General features: G+C 37.5%; 1 long non-coding RNA gene and 1 pseudogene across 1 annotated transcript; both read left to right on the forward strand.

The window, feature by feature from the left end:
• LOC122136721 overlaps window positions 1–21924 on the forward strand; it is a 690060-nt pseudogene that overhangs the window by 637001 nt on the left and 31135 nt on the right.
• On the forward strand, window positions 15959–16311 carry LOC122136752. The gene is made up of 2 exons (XR_006154341.1): window positions 15959–16040; window positions 16240–16311. It is a non-coding gene; the product is annotated as an uncharacterized LOC122136752 (long non-coding RNA).

Here is a 21924-nt window from a genome sequence, read left to right on the forward strand (position 1 = left end):
TCAATCAAATTTTTGAACACAACCCGCCCTGGATCCTCTCTAGCACTGCTACAAATTTTAGGCACAGTGCCAAACTGCATCTGAGGCTGTATCTCTCCAACTATTTGACATATTGACATGCCACATTTATTGGGTAACAGCGCCACCTATTGGTCAAAAGTGATAAACCAAGAAATCATATTACTAGTGGTTGTATTTATGAGTTTTCAGCCATTTTGACTAAAATAATCTTAAAATTGTTTTAATTACTGAAAGATGCAACCTTGTGCCCTACCGACCACTGCAGAAAGGTTCTTTTTGGCCGAAAGCTGTGCGGATGTGCACAAGATGGAATGGAGCGCAGAAAGTGAAGTACAGGTGCATCTGTTGGGCATGACCGAAAGTTTATGTAGGGTGTAAATATACTCATCTAATTTGCATATTATGACGTCATCAGGGGGTGGCCATTAGTGCTGTGTTCGATACATCGATACGATGATGTATCATCACAGAGATTTGACGATATGAGTATCGATACAGCTGGCCCAGTATCGATATTGTGGAATATGTGCAGCAGTGGACCGCGTTTAATTTGAATTCAAAGAACAGCGTTTAAAATTGAGGTTTCTAAAAAATAAAGAATAGAGCATAATATATAGGCTACAACAAGGGTTAATCTGGCCACAGAGGAACACAACTGGGTTACCTGATATAAAGAGACTTAATACTCGAAACAGAGCTTCCCACTTGCGCAACATGGAAATATCTGCGAAGTGTGCTACCTATCTTTGTCAACCTGGCAACCATGTGCCCGCGCTCTCTCTCCACTGTGGATAAACGCGCTTGCTTTCTGAAAACACCGGTTAGCTTGCAGTTTAGCGATCTCCACTTTAAAATTCTATTCTCAGAAAAGTGTAACTCATCATGTTAATTTACTGAGGAGAGAGGCTGTGTATGTATGAATTACCACCGTTTTGCCCCGTTTCTCTATTAACAGTGAAGCTTTGGCTTTATTTCCTTTAGAAACAATGATGTTACCAGCTCCTTTTTGAGAAAGATAATGTAGCTGTAATGTAGTAATGAGTACATTACAATATAAATTTATTAGACTGAGTACATTATTATTTATGGGCTTAAAACAAGATGCAAACAATCAGAATATTGTACCTGGTGGAGAGTGCCCAATGGAGGCCCTTCATAATGCAGAGATCAAGTGCCTGCTCTGCCAATAGTTAGAAATGGCACTATAGCATGCAGTGTTTAATAAATAGCTGGTTTACCAAATTCTTCTGAGGTGAAATTTAGTGCAGTTCTGTATCTTGATACGTATCGTATCGTGGCTTCTGTATCATGATACGCATCATATCGTTACTTTACTAGTGATACACAACCCTAGTGGCCATCTCAAATTTTATTCAGAAAATAGTAGATATTTGCATGATTGTGTGTGTGTGTGTGTGTGTGTGAGACCTTTATCATCAATCTAAATGAACAGAAAAGAGGAAGCCAACTATAAAACAGGAGAAAGCACTAAATTATTACCATATTACTATACTATATAGTAGTAAACCGCATGTGAACAGTAGCCTTCTTTTTGATCAGTTCATCAGTTATCAAATATTCCCCTTCAGAGTCAGAATCGGCGAATAACATTTGTAACACAGTGGTAGAGAATACAAATGAGATATTAAACCATATTAGGAACTACAGCCTATTTTATTAAGTATGACGTCGCAATTTTGTGACTTTGGCACTTAGAGAGTTAACAATTTTGTGACTTTGGCACTTAGAGAGTTAAGACTTAATTTTTTATATATATTTTTATGTTTAATTTGTTAAAATAAGAATAATGTTAAAAATGTTTATGTAAAATAAAAAAAAACCTTTTAAGTGATTTGTTGGCCTTCTGGGAAGTAGTTTAATTTACTGTACATGTACTCAATACTTGGTAGGGGCTCCTTTTGTTCAATTCGGCGTGGCATGAAGGTGATCAGTTTGTGGCACTGCTGAGGTGGTATGGTGCTTTTGGCAGTGTGGGCAGGTGCCAAATCCTGCTGAAAATTTAAATCAGCATCTTCAAAAAGCTGGTCAGCAGAAGGAAGCATGAAGTGCTCCAATATTTCTTGGTAAACGGGTGCAGTGACTTTGGTTTTCAAAAAACACAATGGACCAACACCAGCAGTCTTCCCCATGATTGTGTAGCCTAGTGAACCAAACTGAGAGACCATTTTGAAGGCTCAGGAAACCTTTGCAGGTGTTTTGAGTTGATTAGCTGACTGGCATGTCACCATATTCTAATTTGTTGAGTGAATTGGTGGGTTTTTATTAAATGTTAGATAAAATCATCACAATTAAAAGAACCAAAGACTTAAACTACTTCAGTCTGTGTGCATTTGAATTTATTTAATACACGAGCTTCACAATTTGGGTTAAATGACTAAAATAAATGAACTTTTCCATGACATTCTAATTTATTGAGATGCACCTGTATACAGTTACCCGGGCCTTCACACGAGACGTGGCAAGCAGCAGAACTGGGGTGGCGCCTGCGCCAAGGTCCCACGGTGGTGGACATTAAAAGCCCAAATGGCACCACGCTTCAGCTTTGTACACGAAACGGGTACTGGAACAATCCTTTCATCCTCCATTACTAGCAGCGTACTATATTAACGCTAACATTAGTGGCGTGCCCTAATGCTAGTATTTCCTGTCACTGTTTAAGTTCAGAGATGAAGACTGACTGCCATATAGTGGTCGGGATATAAACTCAAAATGAAACAGCTGCCGTGAATCTTGTCTGATTTTATTTTTTTAAATATCCATATTCTGATTTTGAGAATCGATACAGTATTGCCAAACAAAATATTGCGATACTCGCATGTATCAATATTTTCTTACACCCCTAATTGTGAGTCGGATTTGTTTCTTCTGCATCTCATTCAATGCCTGTGTTCCTAATTCCAAAACGTAATTTTAGACCTAGTAAGGGAGGCTTGAGCTGTTGATAGCAGACAAATGCAGTTTATAACTAAGCTGTTAGAGAGAGAGCGAGAGCGAGAGCGAGAGAGAGAGAGAGAGAGAGAGAGAGCATGTGAATTATCTCTGAGTCTGTCCATCTCTCAGAAGTGTTTGCCTAATGTCTCTAACGTTACTAACAGTGAAACTCTGAGTTCATTTTCTTCACGAACAGCCAACATTTTCCCTGAAAATAATTGCACATTTTAGAACGTTCGTCAGCCAATCGGATTCAAGCATTCAACACCCTGTATATAAATTCATAATTTTAATACATACAATGCATTTTTGGCAGTGCTACTTATGACTGGTTTTGTGCTCCAGGGTCATATATATCTTACAGTAAAAGACAATTTGCACTTTTGCAACGCCTGCTGCAAAACTGTTACTGACTTACAGTGAAATGTACTGAACATTATTATATGAATGTATTATTATATTATTATATAATATTATTATTATTATATAATTAAAGTAATAATTAAATCTCCTCAGTGTCCGTTCAGTCACATTTCCATAAGAACTTTGAAACATGGATTTCAGACATTTTAATGATGGTTATGGTCTTATTTTTACATAAAGGACCTGTAGCTGTACCACAAATATTCATTAAAGATGTATGAAGAATAAACACCAACCTCCTTGTTCCTCGTGTTTTATTCTGCGGGTTTCTGGTTCCTCGTGTTTTATTCTGCGGGTTTCTGGTTCCTCGTGTTTTATTCTCCGGGTTTCTGGTCTCGAGTTTTATTCTCCGGGTTTCTGGTTCCTCGAGTTTTATTCTCCTGGTTTCTGGTTCCTCGTGTTTTATTCTCCGGGGTTTCTGGTTTCCTCGAGTTTTTATTCTCCGGGTTTCTGGTTCCTCGAGTTTTATTCTCCTGGTTTCTGGGTTCCTCGTGTTTTTATTCTCCGGGTTTCTGGTTCCTCGTGTTTTATTCTCCGGGTTTCTGGTTCCTCGTGTTTTATTCTGCGGGTTTCTGGTTCCTCGTGTTTTATTCTCCTGGTTACTGGTTCCTCGTGTTTTATTCTCCTGGTTTCTGGTTCCTCGTGTTTTATTCTCCAGGTTTCTGGTTCACTCGTGTTTTATTCTCCAGGTTTCTGGTTCACTCGTGTTTTATTCTCCAGGTTTCTGGTTCACTCGTGTTTTATTCTCCTGGTTTCTGGTTCCTCGTGTTTTATTCTCCAGGTTTCTGGTTCACTCGTGTTCTCTTCACTCTCCTCTTTAACAAACTCCATCTTCACAGCAGCAGATTTCAGTTCAGATGGTACTCCTCCAGATATTCCTGCTTGCTTCAACACTTAGTCACGACTGTGAGGACGAGAATATTACACATATTTATTGACTTGATTTAAAAACTGTATTTCTCTATTTACAGAAAATACATTTCTAACCGTTTGTATTAAACCAGCATCACGACGAAACAACAGAGAGAGCGGTAAAACTAATCTTCTTCCTCTGAGATTTAAAGGTGTTTGGCAAACAAACGTATGTATTTAGCGCCACCCGCTGGACTGGAGAGTGAAGCGGCTAGAGGAGGGAAATAATACGGGAAGATTTGTTTTCCTTTGAGAAAGAAAATTCGATCTGCACAAATAAATGCTAAATAAATTATAGACTCACGTGGTATTTTATCAACACCAACAGCATTCGTGAGTGAGGATTATTGGTAGAGAAAAATGACATAAGTCAAATATTTCAGTGAAAATCAGTTTCCTGATGGTTAAGGGCCATTCCACCGAATAGTTGCAATTTGATTCCAAAATTCATTGTTTTTTTAATCTCTCTCCCTCTAATTTTTTCAGCCTGGTTCTCATAAGAGAAGCTGGAGATTTGGTTTGGTCCTCACACTGCATGAAATGTGACCCATTAAATATAACTATAAAAAAAAAATACATTAATAATAGTCATTATATTATTGCACTTTTTTATTTAGTTTTATAGTGTGATAGTATGTAAAATTAAAGGGAATTATTAAATACAAATAACAAAAAATACTAATATTTACTACTACTTCTTTTTTATTATATGAATTTTCATAAGTTTCATCAAACTTGGCGGATTGCCTGCAAGTAAGTATATGTGTGTCCGGTTTTAGCGCCGCTGATTGTAGAGCAACAATGAATTAAATGTCAGTTTTGCATTGTGCTTTGAAAACGACAGCAGATTATGGGGCGCCGTTTGTAAAGTGGCTCACGCTGAAAATAACAGCAACATTTTGTTACATTTAACTTCAAACAATGTTTAAAAAACTGGTATGAATTTTTGACGGTCATTTTTTAGCACATTTACAACAATATTTGTCAACTTAGAGATATTTTGAATAGTTAAATCTAAATATTAAATGTTACACTTAAATGTTAAATGTTAAATCTAAATGCTAAATCTAAATGTTAAATCTAAATGTTAAATCTAAATGTTAAATCTAAATGTAAATGTAAAATCTAAATGTTAAATATAAATCTAATTCTAAATGTTAAATCTAAATCTAAATCTAAATGTTGAATCTAAATGTTAAATCTAAATCTAAATGTAAAATCTAAATGTTAAATCTAAATCTAAATCTAAATGTTGAATCTAAATGTTTCGGGTGAAACTAAATATTTAACTAATATGCAAATTCAAAATGCAGATAACCGGAAGTGCCAAAATAAAAGCTAGAGGAGGTCAGTGTGTGTTTATAGCATCGTGTCAAATAAGTAACGAATAAAAACCATCTCGTCCGAGGAAATTGACTCTTGGACATGGATTATCGTGATAATAACTACCTAAAATAATAAACACGTTTGGAGAAACTGTATTTGAAGAGTAGGCTAGTGTCACTTTTATGAAAAGTGCAGGACTTATGATGACCTGTAGCCATAATAGCCAGCCACGAGGGGTCTCACTTTGACTGAATGTTATGTCCTCACAATTTGAATGATATTCCAATGAGCCGCTTTGTGATATCACAAAGCCCAGAAACCAACGCTGTAGTCCAAACGAGTCGTTAATTGTAGTTCTTGAAAAGGGATTTTTTTTTAAACAAATATCTCTCTTTGCAGTGGACTTAGAGATTTGTAACTTTCTAGATCTTTTTTTATGCCCAAACATACACACTAAACAATTATTTATATTTGAAGTTGAATTAGAGTTTTGTGACTTCTTTAACGAAATCATATAGACTTTTGAAGTTTAATGGCCATGTTAAGCCATAACGGAATTCTGGACTTTCCATACCAAAATTTAAGACCTCTTCAAATAAAGACTTTTTGTGGCCTTAAATTTGATACAAATAAATTTAAGACTTTTTAAGGACCCATGGGAACCCTGATGATGTATAACTACAATATATCGTTGAAATTTGATCATGTTAAATACAATTTCAGTTGTATTTAAATATTTTATGACATGACACCCAGTTACTTGCCTTAACAAGATGGCTTATTGTAGGTAGTTATTGTAGGCTAAACATTAATCTACGATGTACAGTTGGTGGCCATCCAAAACGTTGGTTCTACCGCCGCTTGTACAGCCGCTGCGGCGTCTGCAAAGTGCGTTTTCAGCTTTTGACCGCTGAGTGGCGCTTTAATCACAAGTTTTCAAACAAGCGCAGCAAAGCACATTTTCGCAAATAGAAATCAGCTTTGCCTCACCGATGTGTTATATTTGACTGCAGTCGGGGAAAATGAAAGAAAAAACACTGTAGACTAGTTAAGATTTTTTAAAATATTTAATATTCACAGATGAAAGTTTAGTCCTTATGAAGATATTTAGAACGAATTCAAGCAGGATAAATGTCAAGCCTGTGCCTGAGCCTGTGCTTATATTTTCTCTACACCATATTTTAGATTTGACAAATTTAAATAGTGTGCAGTATTATTTATATAATATGAATTATGTGTTATATTATTCAAAAGAAATTGTGGTTTACTTTGCATCGGAGCATTAAAAGTGGTAGCCTATAGTGAGCTAGGCTTGCGTGTTTTATAATTTTTTATTTTTTTTTAGTAAAACGTGAGGCACTGTATAATTTCGCTCCCATTATTTAGGCCTAATTAAAACAAGAAACGAATAAATTAAACCTGCACGATTTAGCTAAATCACTGAAACTCTAAAGAATGGACGGATTAATAAAACATCCTCACGATTAAACTCAAGTTCTCTCATTATAATCAACGAAATACACACGATGTAAAAAAGAGCTTAATTAATTGACAACTTCAGTGATTTTAAATGGAGTCTTCTTTACTTGCTTTCATATAATTTAAGTAAAGTAAAAATAAATAAATAAATAAATATATTGCAGCCGCATTTAAATGCAGGTTTGTATAATATTCCGTAAAATATCAGTTTAAGATTTGCTTGGTGCTTATTTGTCTACATATTTTATCTTCATTACAAATCTTGTTTGGTTTTATTTTGGATAATTGCATGTAAAATAAAAAATTCTATATTCAATAAAAAAATTCAATATTCATATTCAAGTGATTGTGCAAAAATTATTGCATGCATGACAAGGAGGCGCCCTCTCGATCACGTGATTTTTTCCTAATAATTAAATAACTGAAAATTGTGGTGTCTCACATACATGAGAAATATATCTACAGAAAGCTTGAAATGTCTTTTAAACGCAATTCATAACGAAAGCATTATGTAATCTGTGAAGGTTGTATTTCTCTTTAAAGGCGCGTTCATGTGGAGAGAGTCAGCACTGTGAATTTCATCTTGCAGCCGACAAGAAAACATTTGTTTATTAATAAATAATTAAAATGTCTCCTTTTTCACAATTATTGGGCTACTTCTGCCTGTGCTTTGTGGCAAACTTAATGCGAATAATGACAAATGAACGACTAATAACTAGAAAAATCTTACATGTGGGCAGACCTATTAAATACCCTCTAGACATCTCTGTTAAAGTTTTTTAAAGCATTTTATACGTGTTTGCATAAATTCTTCCTTCAGAACGGTCTGTAATGGAGAGATGTCTTAACACTGATTTTTCCTCTGAAACACAAAAACGAAAATTGAAATAAAATCAATATTTTATGTTTTGAGAATGGCCAGCCCTTCTCTGCAGATATTGTGCTTCTGGTTTGTGCATTTTAAATCACATAAAATCTACAAAATATAATGTCTCCCAAAACTCTGGTGTTTTTTGTCAGGTCTGTAACGCATGTGTATTCCCAAATCTATCAAATCTCCATCACGAATACAATATATGCCAACAGCCTGTAATATAACTGCATATTTAGCAAGAATTCACATGATAAACATATTTAGCTATAGCTTGATACACATAATCTCTCCGTATAATGACGGCAATAGTCGAGCGTTACAGGCTAGTTCTCAAGGAGTTTGTATTCCTTTTACTGATTATTTTCGGGTTAAAGCATGATTTAAACAGATACAGCACATTCACACGCAATCGCTGTCGCAATAATGCATTCAAACAAATGTAATCTTGCAGTGCTACTTCATCTGTATCTGATTCTGAATGAGCTCAAATCTGTAAGAAATGCATCGATCTGTAGATAAAATAACTGACGAAAATGTACTGTTATTTTCATCACAAACAAAATTTGCACAGCAGAAAGCAGCAATTATACATTTTAATGCTGACAATGTTATTAGTTTGGCTTGGTAGGAAAAAAAGTTTGCACACAATAGCCTAAAAAATAAATAATCAAAATAAAGGTCTTTCCAGCATTAAGGTAATAACATAACTGCTTTTTATTAATCATCTTGTCTCAGTTATAAATTTGAATGGTAAATGATAAAGAATTATATTAAAACTTGTTTTGAACAATTTCTTTGTCGTAGGGAGGCAAAAAAAAAATCGATTTAAATCATAAATCGGATTTTTTTGTGAATATTTTTTAAGGCCATAGGCCTATCGCCCAGCCCTAATGAGTTAAGGCTTCCTCTGAAATTAAGTTATAATAACTAATAAACTTTATTGCGCTATACAGTAGTCAACATTTGAAGTGGATCAAACCTTTCTTTAAGTTGTCCTAAAACCTGTTCTGCAAGTTTGAAACCCTCATAAGACACTGTCCATATGAAAGATTCACACCTTTATCTCGACCCCCACAAGCTATACAGAACTACTCCCTCCAGCTGAACTGAACTCGGTCTGTTTGTTGGCTGTGAGCAGGGGCGTAGCACCAAATTTTGGGCCCTGGGTACAAACCATCTTGCTGGGCCCCCGTACCAAATACCATAGTGATACCAATGGCCTAAGTCTCTCATTTTCTTCTCTTTCCTCTTCAGCTCTGTCCTCCTGCTCCTGACTACCTTCATCACATTCTTCACTTTCCCCTCTCATCACTTATATGAATATCAACCTCATCTTCTATTTCTGCCTCTGCTACAAGAGGAAATAAGCAAAATGGGTACATTGTTATTGTACACATTTAAACTTTAAACTGTAATTAGTAATTACAGTTTAAAGGAATAGTTCACCCAAAAATGAAAATTCTGTCATCATTTTTCTCTCCCTCAAGTTGTTCCAAACCTGTATGACTTTCTTTCTTCTGCTGAACACAAAAGAAGATATTTTGAAGAAAGTCGGTAACCAAACGACTGATGCAACTGTTTAATTACCAACCTTCTTTAAAATATCTTCTTTTGTGTTTAGCAGAAGAAAGGAAAATCATACAGGAAAATCATACAGGTTTGGAACAACTTGAGGGAGAGAAAAATGATGACAGAATTTTCATTTTTGGGTGAACTATTCCTTTAAAGTTTAAATGTGTACAATAACAATGTACCTATTTTGCCTTATTTCCTCTTAACATTTAAGCTCACCTTGTCTCACTGTCACTGCTTTCACCTGGCCATGATGAGGGGCCTGCTGCTGCAGGGTCTGAAACTGAAATATATGCCTTCAAATGGTTGCTAAAATATCCTTTATTGTCACAATACCTTTTTTAAAGTGTAGGCTAAGTACAAGTTAATTGCTGATTATTTGTCTGTTTAAAATAAATGCAGACTATAGAATCACAGGGTACACTAACCGCCAAACTAGACATTCAGTCTTTGAATTACGTTTTAAAATACTGTAAGTTAGTTTCAATCATTAACATGTGCATTAAACTGAGAACAATCCTTAATGTAAGAGCGTGCGCGAACTAATTTGCATAACAATGCGGTAAAATAGGCGCTAACGATCTGTTTTCGCGGGTGTTAGATTTTGACAATGGAGGGAAATATACAGTGTTTTCATGTAAACTTCTGACTCTGGGGAGAACTGCAGCAGAAGAGGAGACCTGCGCAGCTGCCTGGAGTGGCAGTGTGTTGAGCTCCCAGCTCCGCCTCCGTCTGCTTCTCACGCCCTGTTATTTACCCAGAAATATTGTTTGCTCGCTATGAATGATGTGATACTATAAATTATTGGTATATTATTCAAATAGAGTACGAACATAAATGTATGCTATTCTACCTGGAGTAGATATTTATGTTAAAACAATGTCAATGCTCGATGATGCATTTGGAGCTCACCTTTCTTTTCAAAAATCTGAGTGAGCAACTGCTTGCCCTCATTTGCCTTTCTCTCTTTAATCTTCTTTTCTTTTCGTTTTTGAGCCCCGATTTTCCTTTCTTAAGGAAAGACATGACTCTTCCCCTGTTTTCCTAGTTCATATCACGGCTAACTCCAGCTCCTGTCTCATTAACTGATTCAATTTCACCGCAGGTCCGCAGCAGAAGCACCTGACCTGCGGGTCGTACCATTTACATTGATTCGAGAGGGGTGGTGGGGCCCTAACTACAAGTTTAGTTTTGCACAGGAACTTTTTTATTTGTACATAAATGCTATACAAATGTTAGTGCATGTATATGTATGTATAGAAAACTGACTTCTAAGGGCCCCCCCCCCTGCCTCGGGCCCTGGGTACTCGGTACCCTTTACCCCCCCAGTCCGACGCCCCTGGCTGTGAGGAACGGTGTATTGTCATGCTACTGGGTTGAAACATGCCTGCACTCACAGCAGCCTTACTCTTTTTATTCATTATTTTCTCGCAGCCCATATTATTATTTTCACTAGACCAAAATAATAACAAATTATCAATTGATAATTAATCATTATTTTTGCGAAAATCATTGTTATTTGTGAACGTAGGCGTTTGAGGAAGGCTTTAAGACCAAGCGGAGTCCTCCGTAAGATGCTCCCGCTTCACAGCGAGCTTCTCGCGCTCACTGACCCAGCTTCACCGTCCGCGGTTTGATTTTATAAAATCAGTTTGAGCGAATACAACTTACTGATCATGAGCCCAACATTTAGCAAGGCAGGAAAACGTTCAGTCTACCTGAAGGAAGACGCATTTCATTGAGCTAATGCTGTTAAATAAAGAGTAAAAAAACAAAAAAAAATCCTACTGTAGGCTATTCTTAAACTTGGAGCTCATTATATTGAAGTACAAATCCAAACACCAGAAGCAACCTACACTCTCTCAGTGTTCTTTCATTGAAAAGTATGCATTTTATTTATTCACAGGCTATATGGTTGAAATAATATTTTAGTTGAAAACTTTAAGTGCCATTGTTTAAAAAGTGCATCATAGAAATGGTTCATAGACCTTCAGCTGTCATGCTTTAAAATCCCATGCCATTTGTAATTTCACTGTATTTTCACCTCCTAAATTACTGCCCCAGTTCTATAATGATAAAATTTATTCGGGCCGATGGCATTTTTTTATGACATTATTTATTTTTATTTTTATTTTTAGAATAATTGTAGCCTACATAAATGGGTGAATCAAAACAAACATAACTTTTTAACTGCAGGCAGATATAGGCCTATATTATTGTACATTACAAATATTTGGATTGTCCCTTATTCTGTCCCTTATTTTATTAAAGAATAAATACTTATTTTCTTCAAGAATAAACATTATAAATAAATAATAAAAGAAATAACCTCTATTAGCCCTTATGTGTAGATTGCTGGAGATATGCGAGCGATTAATAGATATAAAAAAGAAAAAAGTGGGTGCTTGGTTTCAGAAAACGAAAACAGCTCGTAAAAAATACTATGATGAAAAAGTCATGCTAACTAATTAATTCATAGAAATAATTTAAACAATTTAAACATTTTTATACTAGATTTAGCTTGAATTTCAATACTATTAAACTGACTTTAAATCTCAAGGAGTTTATAAGTTGAAACGGTAAAATGTCACAGTGCATGTTAAATAGTCTAAACGAACTTGTGTCTTATATAGTATCTGAAGACCTTGATTGCATGTAACCATGAAACTAACAATATAATTAGATTTTTTTTTTTTTAAATGAACAATTCCTGTATAAAATGTGACAGCAACCTTTATATCAAACATTTTGAAATCGTTCACAGCTGAGCAACGCAGGAGGCAGATCTGAAGTTATATTTGTTTGTTCACGAAGTGAATGTGATGCACAAAGTCATTTTAGATGCAATGGAAAAATAAAGCTGGATAAAAACATACATGAAAACACGCTAAAAAAATAAATAAAGTTTGTGAGAGTTGCATTTTATTACATTCTGAAATAATAAAGGCAGGCCTAATAATGCTATAGGCTAATGTACCAACAGGATTTTTTTAGTTCCCTTCACTTTACAACAAATCCTTTAAATTCAACAAATGTATCAGAACATAACAAGAATTACAAATATATAATTCTAATGGATAAATATAATTGCAGTATATAATAATATAGACTTATAAACAACTAAACAAACAATAATTAAAAATAGTTTAAAGCGATACATTATGTTGGGCTTATCTCTCTCATTCGGGACAAATCCAAACATGTTGCCCATTTGAAGCTAAACTCTTATTCATTAGGTAAAATAGGCTTTGGATTTCACACGTGTTTCAGTATCGACGAAAAAATCATAATGAACTAAAATATGCCAAAGTGGCCCGCTGCTCGCGCCGCATGGCTCGGTGAACGACTGCTGTTTCCAATGAATGTGTTTGCGTGAGGCTCCAGCGCGATCAAAGTCACAATTCACAATTTTTGGTCACACCATAAAGGCAAAATTCAAAAATGCGAAGTGTTAGCAGTTTGAAAAATCAAGAATAATAACAGAGTGAATAAGAATTATTTGTAAATGCTGCACCGTTCTCATTTCGCTCTGCAAATGGAACCTGAAGATTATTGGGCTATTTTTATTTTTTTAACCAAGAATGAACCGAAATGAAAACATTTAGCTTTTAATCCGTATATATATATACGTGTAAATGTGCCTTTGTGTGAAGGTCTTTCTTTAAATTTTTGATGAGTAGACTGTAGCCTAAGACTGTCCTATTTTTAATGCCTTTTAAGGATGTTATAATGTATATTATAATGCTATTGTTATTATACGTCTTCCGTTCATTTTACAACTACATTCAGTTCGCAATCCGTCCCTTTGCGCCACCTGGCGGTAGTTTCGCGAATGATTTTAACACGCGACTGATACGCGCGGCGGTATTACCCATTTTGGTTGTCTACCTACTGTACTTAGGCTTACGATGCATTTGGGAAACACAGCCCTAGTTAATGGACATGCACCATGTCAGGAAATTGAGCACAATTGAGCGTTATAATACCCAATCAATAATCAAGATTAAACACCAACCTGTTAGTTCTTGAGTATCTTCAGTGTGTTTGATTCTGCAGGATTCTGGATCTCTCATCTTCTCTCTGTCCACTTTAATAAACTGAGTCTTTACAGATTTCAGCTCTCCCTGATGATTTGATGCTCGTCTTCACTTGTAAACTGAGGGAGATATTTCCATCCAGCATTTATTGCTGAATTGTTATGGGAGGGGCTTCATGATGATGTGTTACTGTGGGAGGGGCTTCATTGAAGACAAATCACAGCATGTAAGGAGCCATCTACCAGAAAAATCACTTACAGATTGTTTTCACAGCACAATATAATTATTGTTTTTTTGTTTGTTTGTTTGTTTTATTTTTTCAAATAATGGTAAGCAAAATAGTTGAAAACATAAACACAGAAATTCATCTACAGATTTGTACCAACAAATACCCTCAGTATTGACACCAGATCTCCTGTAAATTGCCACTTAAAGCTCATTTCATTGAAGACATCAGGAAAATAAATGAGGTGAAAACAGGAACTATTGACTTGAAATAAAGAGTCTTTTCAGCAGCTCTGTTAATATTGATGATCCTCAGACGATCAACACTCATTCAACAAGACATTCAGAACATCAGCAGATCATCTCACTTTATTCTGTAAGGGAAACAGGTCAATTTAGCTCAAAGGGAATCATTTTATAGATTTTAAAGGGAATTTGAACAGAATCACTGTTTCACGGCTGATCACTGAAAACGGCCAGCGATTCACTGAACGAGCCGTTTAACATCAAATCTGCGCTGGATATTAATATCCAAAGTATAGTGAAAACACTATTAATTAGCACAGTAACAAGATCGGCAGTTTAAGACATTAACTTGTAAGCACAAAACACAAGATACTTCTCTTTTCAATATGAATAAGGCTTTATTAGATAAATCTAAGACATATAAACTAATCTAACACATAAGCACACGCACTCACACATTCACACAAGTTGCAGGAAGATAGAAAGTTAGGGAAGAATGAGTTTAAGAGAATGAAAATGTGGAATCCCAAGTTTACAGCAATACGTGAAATTGCATAGACATGAACAACCATCAATCACTTAATTAACCCTCGCACTGAGTTCCTCAATGAGGTTAAAATTATATTAGATAACACCAGTACAGATGTGAGTCTGGAGGTTACTTGCGTTGCCTGTTTAACGGGGTTCCCTTTGTTGTCGCTGAAAAGGGGGTTTCCCGAAGTTGCTGATTGGCTGGAAGTTCAGTAGTCGTTGAAGTGACGTCTTGGGAAGCCCGTGGTTGGGCGTTGGCTGAAGATGCGGAGTTGTGGGCTGGCTGAAGTTTAAGACGGGCACTCGAGGTCAGACTCGGAGACACGGCGTTACAAAACTTAACTCAGAACACGAAACTCTCAAACGGAAAAGAAACTAAAGTAAAAGAACAGAAGTAAAGTTTGACGAGACTAGGTCGGTGGTGTTTCTTCTCATCGTGGCTAAGTAGCAGCAGGCGTGCAGGCCGAAGCACGCTGGAACCGCGCTCAAAGAACGCTAAAAGTGATGACAAAGCATGACTAAAAGCAGGCTAAAAGCCGGCATGACTGATAGCAAAAGCTAAACAAAAGCTCAAAGCTAAAAGCATGACTAAAAGCTTAAACTACAAGCAAAGCTAAAAGCTAAAAGCTAAAAGCATAGTTTGATGGTGTCCTGAGTATTTAAACTGGCCTTTTGGCCACACCTCAAATGTTGTCTTGACCAATTAGATATTGTCTTTTCTCGTGGTGTTGCATTGTTTGTCCCACCCATTCATAAATCATATGTTATCTTATCAAGCACATGGTCCGAATTTTCCCACTCTTGCAGAGTATAATTTGGACATGATTCCTATAACAAGAATATGATACATTTGACAAATAACTGATGGTCAGAAACGTTTCAAGCAAGAAGATTCGAACACACACATACTAAACATGAATATGATCCCTTAAGCTATTCAAGAGTTATTTAAAAAGACATACACAATAAGTGATTAGAAACATTATAATCAAATGTGTGGGTTCATGTATGATATGGAGTTGAGCAATGGACTGATATCCATTTAGAAGTCTTTTTTGAGTTCATTTTGGTGCATATATGCATTGGAAGGCATTCTCTGTGCCATTCTGGGGAGTAAGGATATCTCCTGTGAAGACCAGAGGGGTTAACAGATCTCCTTAGGAATTTCAGTCTGGTTCTGCTGGTGTAACAGGTGTTATATAAATTTATTAATTTCACACAAAATCCCTCCCTTTGTTATTATCAATTATTTTATATTTATATAATTATTTTTATATTCTGGGAATTTTTCTTTCATCTGGAATGTTATTTGAGCTGTTTCTATCCTTGTATGTAAATTTTTCAGTGTTGTTTTGTAATTGTTAAAATATAGTACGTGGCCCCTTTAAGAGTTAGGTTCCGGTTGTTTTCCTTCAGTTCGCGGTAAGCGCAGCTGGGGAAAGGTGAGTTCTGCTGAGCTCTCACTAAAAAGTTTTAAATTAGTTTGTTTCTTGTGACTAATATGTATTTTTTTTTGTTAAAAATACAATTTAATCTTATTGTAACACTAATAGAGGTTGGGTAACATGAAGTATGTATTTTCTTTTGGTGTTTATTAACCGTGTAAGTTCCGTGGCTAAAATTATCTGTTTTGACTGGCAGATCAATGTTGAAATTGTGGAGAAAGGCCACGGATTGACACTTTTTCATACATTTTCCTTTTTATTCATTCAGGTATGTTCTCTATCCATGTTTCTGTTAATATTGTTGTTTTGAATTCATGTGAAATGTTTTACATTGAGAAAAATGTTAAATATTGTTGATTTAATCATATGCAGTTCATTTAATAATTGTAATATGATGGCAGTTCGCGGTAAGCGCAGCTGGGTAGAGGTCAATGTTGAAATTGTGGAGAAAGGCCACGGATTGACTTTTTTTTCATAAATTTTCCTTTTTATTCATTCAGAATAAAAAAAGTGGTCCAAAGAATCTCTTGTTGTCCAGTCTGGTTAAAATATCAACACAACGCAGAGAGAAGATAAAGACCGGTCACAATGGTGCCGTGACTTTTCCTTGATGCAAGTCATCGTGGATCCTCTTTGATCAACGTCAGCTTGGTCGCCGGGGTTTGCTGCATTTTGGAGCGGCCAAATTATGACTGTACCTGTGTCAAAGAAAAAAGGTTGGACATTAGACTGTACATAATTCAGAAAAAGATTGATAGTTCATATTCTCGGAAGAGAGGAAAAAAGTAGTAGTGAAGTTTGAATTTGTGATACAATTTTTGTTTGATTATTTGATTGTGTATTATTTCTGAGCTATCTACACAGTTTTTTTCTGTGGTCATCATCTGTTCTAATTTACTTTTGTTGATTTGTAATATTCAAGATGTCACAAAATAGTGAGAAGACAAGTTACTCCTCTAGTGATGGCTTTGAATTGGGTTTTGCCAGGGGACGTATCTTTGGTGAACTTGAACAGACACCACTAAGAAGGACAGTTAATATTGGTTCTCCTGATTTCTGTTCAACCCGTAATCCTGTTAGAGTTCATACAACTGAATCAGAAAAGTGTGAAGGTGTTGCATCAGGCAGTACTAGTAATGCTGATTTGAGTAGTTTAATCACACAGCTTGCACAACAAATAGGGCAGTCAATATCTGATCAGCTGAAAAAAGACAATGGAAAAAAAAACGAGTGTCCTGATAAAACACAGAGCCTAGGGACGAATCAGGTTCTTATGGAGTCACCTTCTCTAAATTTGACTGGTATGAAGTTAGTGATGAAGCCTGATGTCAAGGTACCTCCCTGTTTCAGAGGGGATGGATCTGACAAATTATCAGTACATGAATGGGAAGAACTCATGGATGTTTATTTGAGGAAGAAAGGTGTTCCTTTAGTTGAACAAGCGGACGAGATTATGTCAAACTTAATAGGGAGAGCTAAAGATGTAATCAAGATAGCACTACGCAGCAATCCATCACTGAAGCCTAAAACAAACCCAAGGATTGTCATAGACATACTCAAACAGCACTTCAGCGAATTGACATATTCATCTATGCCGCTTGCTGACTTTTATGGCACTTTACCTGTAGCAGGAGAGAATGCAATGGAGTATTGGATTCGGCTTAATAAAGCTGTTGATGTTGCTGACGAGGGTTTGAGAAGACAGGGCAGAAGTATTGAAGATCCTACCCGTGAGGTGACACAAATGTTTGTTAAACATTGCCCTGACCAATCTCTTTCTGCTATTTTGAAATTCAAGTCTGCTGATAGGTGGACGGCAGCTGAAATACAAGAACGTCTTGACGAATACCAAGCTGAGAAAAGAGCACAAATGAAGGCACAGTCTAACCGTCCTGCCTTTGTGAAAACTGTAGCTGCCAATGCCCAAATGTTGAATTTAGATGATGGAACATCTGGGAATGAGCTGAAAGTGTCAGCGGATCAAGGTGGGTTACCAGTTACACCGTCAGTTCAGGCAAGTGACAGCTGCACTCAGTCCCTTATCAATTTACTTGATCGTGTGCTGAAACAAAACATGCAGAGCCCTTCTTCACCTGTAAATTCGTTTAGACATGGGAATGTGAGCAGGACGTTTTGCAAAGTTTGCAGAGGCACAGACCATTCTACAGTTGCACATTGTAGAAGAGATGGTTTATGCTTGTTTTGTTTTGAACATGGACATAGAAAAAGGGAGTGCCCAAAGTGGAGTAGTCACAACAGTCTGGAGGTGAACTACTCACCACAAGGAGCTGGTCCTTTAAACCATTAGACCCACATTTGGAGAGGGGATGTGTGGGTGATGATCAAACCCTCATAAGTGATCTGGAACAGCAGTATGAGAATGCATGCCATACAGCATCTGATGGTACTTGCGTGATATACGCACAAAATATGCAGAAAGTAAAGGCTTTTGATGATCTTTTCTATACTTCTGTGATTGTAAATGACCAATTTCACATGAGAGGAATGCTTGACACTGGATCCATGTCATGTACCCTCAGTGAGACAGCTGAGACAAAAGTTGTTGGCTGAAAATGTAGTTCTGGACAAAAAATCACTACCTGAGAATATCATTCTTGTCGGTGTTGGGGGTAGGACCGCACAGCCAAAATGTTTGTACGAAGTTAACATGAAAGTGTATGGCATCAACTGTCGAGTTCCAGTTCTCGTTGTTCCAGGTCAACATGATGATTTAGTTCTTGGCACCAACTTGATCAAGCACATTGTGAATCAAATGAGGAACACAGATGAGTATTGGGAATTTATATCACAAAGTGCTACACATTTATCACAAGACGGTGAACACTTTTTGGATGTGATGTCAAATCTCACACGCTGGCGACATGATGAGATCCCTAGCAAAATTGGAACCGTAAAGCTCCATCATGCTGTCACTCTTGCTGCTAGACAAGAACATTTAGTGTGGGGAAGACTGCCCAGCAACACTCTATTGTCCCTTGGGAGCACCATTCTTGTTGAACCAACTTCTTCCAAGACTATGCCGAGAAACATCATGGTAGCACGTGTGATAACATCTATGTGGGGTAATAGGTGGGTACCCATGAAAATAACCAATTTGTCAGACCAACCCGTCACACTAAGAAAGAATCGGAAATTGGCAGATGTTTCACCTTGTCTGGCTGCAGAAGATTTTCCAGTCTTGCAGGGCATTGGACAGGTAAAGGAGGTTAGCCCAGAGATGCAAGCTACTACAAATTGTGCTTTACATTTGAGACTGCAAGATGTTGGGTTGAGTGAAATTGACATTGATCACTGCAAAGTCACTGATGCATCCAAAGAGAAACTTGTACAGTTATTGATGAATTACAATGATGTGTTTTCCAAGCATCCCTTAGATTGTGGAGAAGTTAAGGAGTTTGAACACCGTATCCGACTTACAGATGAGAGGCCTTTCCGTTTACCATATCGGAGGATCCCTCCTGCTCATTACCAGAAGTTGCGTCAGGCGTTAACGGAAATGGAGGAGCAAGGGATAATTAGAAAATCGGTAATCGAATATGCATCACCCTTGGTGCTTGTGTGGAAAAAAGATGGAAGCCTCCGCATCTGTACAGACTTCAGGTGGCTTAATGCGAGAACACTCAAAGATGCTCACCCGCTCCCTCATCAGTCCGACTGCCTTGCTGCTTTAGGAGGTAACAATTACTTCAGTACCCTGGACTTAACCTCCGGATTCTACAATTTACCCATGCATGAACAAGACAAAAAATACACTGCTTTCATCACTCCTATGGGACTACATGAGTATAACCGCATGCCACAAGGCCTGTGCAACAGTCCAGCTTCGTTCATGCGGATGATGCTTAGCATTTTTGGGGATATGAACTTCAGTAGCTTGCTCTGCTATTTGGATGATTTACTTGTGTTTGCACCCACGGAGCAAGAGGCTTTGAGCAGGCTTGAAATGGTTTTTCAGCGGCTTAGGTTATATCACCTCAAACTGAGTCCCAAAAAGTGTCATTTTATGTGTGATTCAGTGAAGTTCTTGGGTCATGTTATTTCTGGCCATGGTGTCTCTGTGGACTTCACAAAGGTGGATGTTATATCCAAAATGTCCAAGTTGCAACTTATGGAGGAAGATGGTTGCACTCCATCAGCACGAAGAATCAAGTCATTTTTAGGAATGATTTTCTATTATCAACACTTTATTCCTAATTGTTCTTCGATCGCCAAGCCTCTCTTTGCTTTAACTGCGGGTCAGAAGAGAAGAGGTAAAGAGAAAGTTAGGAAGCCTGTTGGCTCGTTTAGAAAGCTGAATCCAAGTGATTGGACGGAGGAATGTGATATTGCTTTCAATACACTTAAGCAGAAGTTGCTGAACTGTGCTGTGCTTGCACACCCTGATTTCTCTAGGCCTTTGATTCTTTCAATTGACGCATCTCTGGATGGGTTAGGTGCTGTGCTATCCCAAGTTCCAGCTGGGGAAGATATAGCTCGGCCAATTGCCTTTGCCAGCAAAACCCTGACTGCATCACAGAAGAAGTACCCTGTGCACAGGCTCGAGTTTTTGGCTTTGAAGTGGAGTGTTTGCGAAAAGTTCAGCCACTGGCTTAAGGGGCACAGCTTCACAGTTTGGACTGACAACAATCCACTTACACACATTATGACTAAGCCAAAACTCGATGCCTGTGAACAAAGGTGGGTTTCAAAATTAGCCCCTTATTTTTTTCGACATAAAACATATTGCAGGAGTTAAGAACATTGTGGCTGATACCTTAAGCAGAGATCCATTTGCAAGGTCAATTAGTCATAGGCTCATGAATGAGAGTTACAATCGCTTACTTACCGAAGCTGATGTGTTGTAGAAAAAGAAGGAATACAGGATGTGTTTTCGTCTGAAGGTTGAGTGCCACAAGATAAGTGATCAGACTGGATGTCAATCAAGCTGTCACGTGCAGTCGTGTGATCCAGCAGCAGTTAAGACACTTTGCCAAGCACAAGATGACTGGGAAACAGCGGCAGTGACGCGAGCAGTTCAGTTGGTGCAGTTAGTTCAACAGGTTGCTGCCACTAACCAAAGTGAACAACCTCTGCCTGTGTTCTCTCATGATGAGTTGGGGAGAAGTCAAGAGCTTGACCTTACCATTTCCAAGGTTCTCCCTTTTGTACTTCGTAAAAGACGCCCTTCAAGACGAGAGAGAGAGAAGCTCGACTGCAGAGCGCTGGCTCTTGTCAAGCAATGGGATCATCTATATATGTGTGATGGGATTCTGTACAGGGTAACTAAGGACCCAATAAGCAGACAGAGAAGACATCAGTATGTTCTGCCTCAGAACATGGTAGAAAAAGCCTTACATGGTCTTCACGATCTTGCTGGTCACCAAGGACAGGCTAGAACAGTTCACTTGGCAAAGACAGCGCTTCTTCTGGCCCAAGATGGAGCATGAGATCAGAGAATATGTGAAGTGTTGCAAGAGGTGTATTTTGGCCAAAACACCTGAGCCAGCTGCTCGTGCTCCACTGGAAAGCATTCAAACATCTGCACCTATGGAGTTGGTTTGTCTTGACTTTTGGAGTGCAGAAGATAGCAAACAGCATTCAGTGGATGTGTTGGTCCTGACAGATCATTTCACTAAACTTGCACACGCCTTTCCTTGCATCAACCAGACGGCTAAGCAATTTGCTCGGAAGTTATGGGGACCATGTGTTCTGTGTATATGGTTTCCCTGAGCGGATCCACACGGATCAAGGTACAAACTTCGAGAGTGAGCTCATTGCTGAATTGCTAACACTTTCTGGGGTCTCCAAATCTCGCACGACTGCCTATCATCCTATGGGGAAATGGCATCACGGAGCGCTTTCAACCGAACCTTAGGAAATA

The sequence above is a fragment of the Cyprinus carpio genome, chromosome B3 (assembly GCF_018340385.1).
Source record: "Cyprinus carpio isolate SPL01 chromosome B3, ASM1834038v1, whole genome shotgun sequence".
Classification (NCBI taxonomy): Eukaryota; Metazoa; Chordata; class Actinopteri; order Cypriniformes; family Cyprinidae; genus Cyprinus; species Cyprinus carpio.